The sequence below is a fragment of the Nelumbo nucifera genome, chromosome 3, assembly GCF_055504915.1.
Source record: "Nelumbo nucifera cultivar China Antique chromosome 3, China Antique-T2T, whole genome shotgun sequence".
Lineage (NCBI taxonomy): Eukaryota > Viridiplantae > Streptophyta > Magnoliopsida > Proteales > Nelumbonaceae > Nelumbo > Nelumbo nucifera.
Window position 1 is genome coordinate 64,858,365 of NC_142651.1, and position 5,229 is coordinate 64,863,593.

A 5,229-nucleotide genomic window follows, 5' to 3' on the forward strand; every position below is an offset into this window, starting at 1 on the left:
AATCATCGACTAATCTAGACCACTGAAACAGAATCTTTAATTAATGGTGGGTGAGAAATTTGACCTGAATGGGTATTTTAAGGTTTTGAATGAGATGGTTGTATCATTTAATGATTACGGTGCAAGTGGGGTCTGATAAGAACTATTCCATTGGGGTCAAACAAGTTCAATAATGGATTTTGAGGATTCTGGCTTGAGATTTTGGCTCTTTGGGTTTTTAATAATTTAGAGAGATCGGAATGGTTTCATCAGATGCTAAAGGATGAATTAGGGTTCAAGCAAGGAACTGAACAAAAATCACCACTTATGTAGTCTGGATCCACACCCAACACATACCAAGTACATGGTGCTGCAGACCTGATGGGGCAGGATATACTGATCATTGAGTCGGTGGACTTTAAGTTTTGGGTTTTCTCATGGTCTTTGTGGGATAGCCTTGAACCAATGAACTTTCCGGTTTTAAACGAGATGGTTTTAATAACGTTGCCTAATGTTATTGGGCAACTTCCCCTGTACCATACCACCACTTTATTAGATTAGTTATGCAGAGAGAAGGTTGTTTTGTTCCAACTAAATAAGGTTCTGATAGTGATGGTACCCTCAATTGGAAAAACTTTAGCTGTTGGGGTCCAACAGCCTATACTGTTGAGAGAATTTCTAGAAATGCCACGTTACCATGAGAATGGATAAATTAGTAATTATATATTAATTTATTTTTACTAAAAACCAAAACATGGGCGTGAATAGGTGAATTGCCCAGGATGTGCCCAGACCAGAAACTGCCTCAACAGCCAAAGTTAGACCACCCTCAATCTAACATTGTTGCTATAACCATGGGAAGAATAGAGAAATTTGCCATATGGCCTAATGGAAATCTTTCAACACTTTGTACTCTATTCCCTCTCATGGTTCCAACTTCCAAGCACCAGTGGATTGATGGTGTTGGATAAAATTAAAATTAATGGCAGTGTTTGTTGTTTAGTAGATTCTAATTGAAAATCAAAAGAGTGTCCCCCATGTGAGGTCCTTCCTTTAATCAAGATTTTTCAACCCAGTTTCTTCAAACCGGATTTCTCAAAAATTCCCATTCCTATAGCTTCTTCACAAGAAGAATAAGAACTCTTCTAAAGTAAGAAAAGAAGATTAATTACAATTAGAAAAAGTGATGTATAAATTAACTTAAATATTCTGTCGAGGGTCCGGATGTAGTAAGCACATTAGGTAAGCACAATGAGTGAGCACGTAATAGCTGTTTGACACATGTCCTAGTTAATGCGCCTTTCATCCGAATGTTTTTGTTCTATTAGAAATAAGTTATCCATTATTTTATTATTTGTCAAAATAATTAAAAATAAAAACAATAAAAAAAGAAAGTCTAAGTGTGTTAGGAGTTGGGACTCATTTACGTCTTTAATTTTCATTATTTTTATTTTTAATTATTTTGACAAAGATAATAAAATTATGAATAATTTCTGTCTAGAGACAAGTTTGAATGAAAAACACGTTAGCTAGTGTCCCATGGCTATTACATGCTCACTCATTTTGCTTACCTAACGTGCTCCTCATTATCACACGCAAAGCGACAAAATTTACAACCAATACAATCTAAACTATCCAACAATCTTTTCTTATCTCTTCCACAAACCGCCGGAGATTCTTATCAGAAGAACCATCCTCCTTCACAGCTTTCTTGGCTAGTTCTTTCCATTTCCTGGCGTTCCTTTTCATCTCTTCTCCATTCTCTCCTTCCATCACCATATCTAAGCACCTCATGATCTCCTCCCTCTCAACTACTCCATCTCCTTCTCCTTCCTTTGCTCTCACCCTCACCCCTGTACCGCAAACACCTTCTATTAACATCGCATTCGTCGCTTGGTCCGTCCACTGTGGAAACGCCACCACCCGAACCCCAGTCACCAGACTCTCCAACGTTGAATTCCACCCACAGTGCGACAGGAAGCAACCCACCGAAGGGTGTGAGAGAACTTCAACCTGAGAACACCACGGCACTATCATTCCTTCTCTTTTCTGCTCTTCGATCCTACTCAGAAACGCTTCTTCCTCTTTCTTCGTTTCTTCTGAAGCATTCTCATTCTTCCGGATGACCCACAAGAACGGCCGACCACTCTCTATCAACGCGCTTGCAAGCTCTTCCATTTGCCGCTTGGGTAACAAAGCGATGCTTCCGAACGATACGTAGACCACAGATGAATCCGCTTTCGAGTTCAGCCACTCCATGTAGTCTGCCGAACCATGGAACAGATCTCCTCCAAAAGATTTATCAGATGGGTCTTTGCCATCTAAGAAAGCCGACGGAATCAATGGCCCAACTCCAATCAAATCAATCTTCTCAACGACTCTCAGTGCTTCAGGCTCTAAGGCATCAAACGTGTTTACAAGTACTCGTGGCTTGGTTTCTCGTTCCAAGGTTTCGATCTGTTCATGGAATATTGGGAGAGCAAAAGCATAGGTATTGGAAGGAAGGAGAAAGGAGGGAAGGTCTCGGCTGGTGAGTGGTGGTAGACCTGGTAGTTCTACAGTATACGAGTTGTCATTTTTGTTGTTACATATGAGGTCGCCATAGCCTGTGAAGTTGTAGTAGTAGATGTCGAAGACAGTTGCGGGTTGAATCCAGAGAAGGGCCCAGGGGACATCAAGGTTACGTGCGACGTCTGCGGCCCACGGTAGGAGGAGGGTGTGAACCAAGCAGCTAACGGGGCGGCCTTCTCTAGCTAGGCTGAGAATAAGCTCTCTGAGAGTCTCTGAACCACGGCGTTTCAGCTCGGACAGGAAGTGTTCGACGCTGTCGGTGAGTTTGAAGCCGTCGTCATAGCCGTCTGAGAAGGGTGCGAAGGTTAAGCCATCTGGGTTGCAGGCGTTCGACATGCGACGATGAGCAGAGACGCTGGTGGCGAAGGTGACTTGAGCGCCGATGCGTATGAGGCGCTTGGCGAACTGGAGGCTTGGGTTGATGTGGCCTTGAGCAGGGAACGTCACAAGCAGGAAGTGGGGGTGCGACATAGCTAGAGCCTGGATCCTGGATCCTGGAATGCAGATTCAAGTGCTTTGTGTGGTTTATTTTGATGAGCAGATTCAAGTGTGCTGTGGTTATGGTGGAGAGCTGGGAATGGATTTGAGCTTTGAGCTTTGTACAAATTTGTGATGAGTTATAGCGGGCAAGTCCTTAAGAGCACGGAGTTTAAATAGAACATGGGCTAGCTTGTAGCAGTAATGACGTGTGTGGTGACGGATTGACTCTTGTTTTCTTGTGTTCTTCACTCAGTAGAACTTATGATGAGCGCACAGATCATTAAATTGATAAAACAATTGAAATTAACAATAAAAGTTTATCTGTTCTTTCATGTATATGTGAACAAATTTGGAATTGACAGTTATTTGGAGAAGTCTGTGATCCACTACTCTTAATGATGCGTCGATGCCAGAAGATTCGTGATGGTTAATGGTTGGTTGATACTTGATGGAAATTATCACATTCTAGTACACGAATATTGGTTGGCAGATATAAAGAATAAATGCAAGTGTTGCACAGAAAGACTATCGATTACGACAATTATGGTTTGAACTTTGAAGATTAAGAAGAGAACCCCATCACTCATTCGTCCCGTGGTGAACAAGAAATCTAGACGGATGCGTCATGGTTTCTGTTATCCACATAATTAAACCTAACTTTGTTGGATATTAAACAAAGGAAATGGGATTTGCTCCTCACATGATTGGTCCCCATTGCAGCCGTGCATTAGGAACATCTCGATGAATTAAAACATGCATTCCCTGTTTTAAATTTAAAAGGAGCAAAAGATTTTTCGCCATACTGTATCCCTGCAGACACCCAGATACAACAACATTCCCATTCAAAAATTCACGTGGAGGCTAGGGCATGCATTCTGATAACAAACGCTGAAACGATAAAATCAAAGCATTTGATTTATTGAAGTGGCCCTGCTTTGATGAATTAGATAAAATAACATCTTGTTGAGACCACTTCGCTTTTAGCCCTGCCCTACGGTACTGTAGTGAATAGTTGTGCTATTATTGGAATTGGTCCTGAAGGCAGAATGCTGAAAATTTCTAAAATCTATTCTTGGTATTTGATAATATGTTCATAAATGCCAAAGCAAATTCCTCTTTCAGCCAATAGAAAGCTAGAATGAGCCAATGACGAAGCGTTGTGTGATTATCTGATGATTCAGGTGATGATCCCGTCCGTATCTGCTCCTCACCGAGCGTATGCCTCACACCGACGTGACAGTATCTTCCCTATTTGTATTGATGTGGCTGTGAGGTCGGAGTGAGGCGCTCACAACAGATCCCAATTCCATGTGATGTAGACGGTCATATGGTGACCCAAGCTTTTTTGGGTTAGCTTGTTGTATTTGGTTTGAAGGAAAAGGTGGGGAACACAGCCGAAATCATTCCATAATATGTGGCCATTATGAAGTACGAAAGTTAGAAGGGATGGAGACAAGCCTCTGCAAATATCTCTCCATGAAATATTCCTGATGCAAGGCTGTAAAGGCTGTTAAGATGGGTATTGCCTGACAGAACCTGAACTTCTGCAAAGACCGACAGAAGGTGGAATCAAGGGTAAATTTTATGCCAGATTTGAGTCTGAATTGTCATTTATAGAATACAGACCCTGACCTACGCTCCCGGCTCCCCCCCTAATTGACCGGTGGTCCAATGACTGGCCCCTCATTTGGTATAGGCAGTAGCCTACCTTTGAGATGATTTTGAGCCAATGAGTGCGTAGAGCGTATTCAATTACGAGTGTCATTCGACCATGCATCAAATCTGTTTTTACTTATTAGGGTCGGCTTTTGTTTTGATATTGGATTCCTGGACCAAGCAAGAGGTGCGATAGTAGGGCAGAGTTACCTTGGATTGAGGTTAATTAACCCTAACTCAACCAGAACTATAACCCCAAGCCCGAACATGTTTTCGGATTAGGTTCAGACTTCTTTACGCACATTACATACATGCCACATGTATAAACAAGAGGTTGAGTTAGGTTCCAGTTGGACTAAGTTGGCCAATGCCTCAACTCAAATTCAATATTTTGAAGTTAGGTTTATATTTTTCAACTCTAATTATGGGTCATTATGGGCTGAATTGGGTTGGGCTTTGCATTTATGATAAGGGTTATAGTCTAGGCTGATGCTTAGCCAAGCTTAGGATTAACATATAACTGAGCCCAAGTTTACAAAGGGT

The 5,229-nt window shown here is 41.7% G+C and overlaps 1 pseudogene across 1 annotated transcript; it reads right to left on the reverse strand.

Annotated features, from left to right (window-relative positions):
* Window positions 1-1,401: 1,401 nt before the first annotated feature.
* Window positions 1,402-3,398, reverse strand: LOC148801279 (phloretin 4'-O-glucosyltransferase pseudogene; annotated as a pseudogene). The gene has a single exon (XR_016084137.1). The product of XR_016084137.1 is annotated as a phloretin 4'-O-glucosyltransferase pseudogene (transcript).
* Window positions 3,399-5,229: the final 1,831 nt, after the last annotated feature.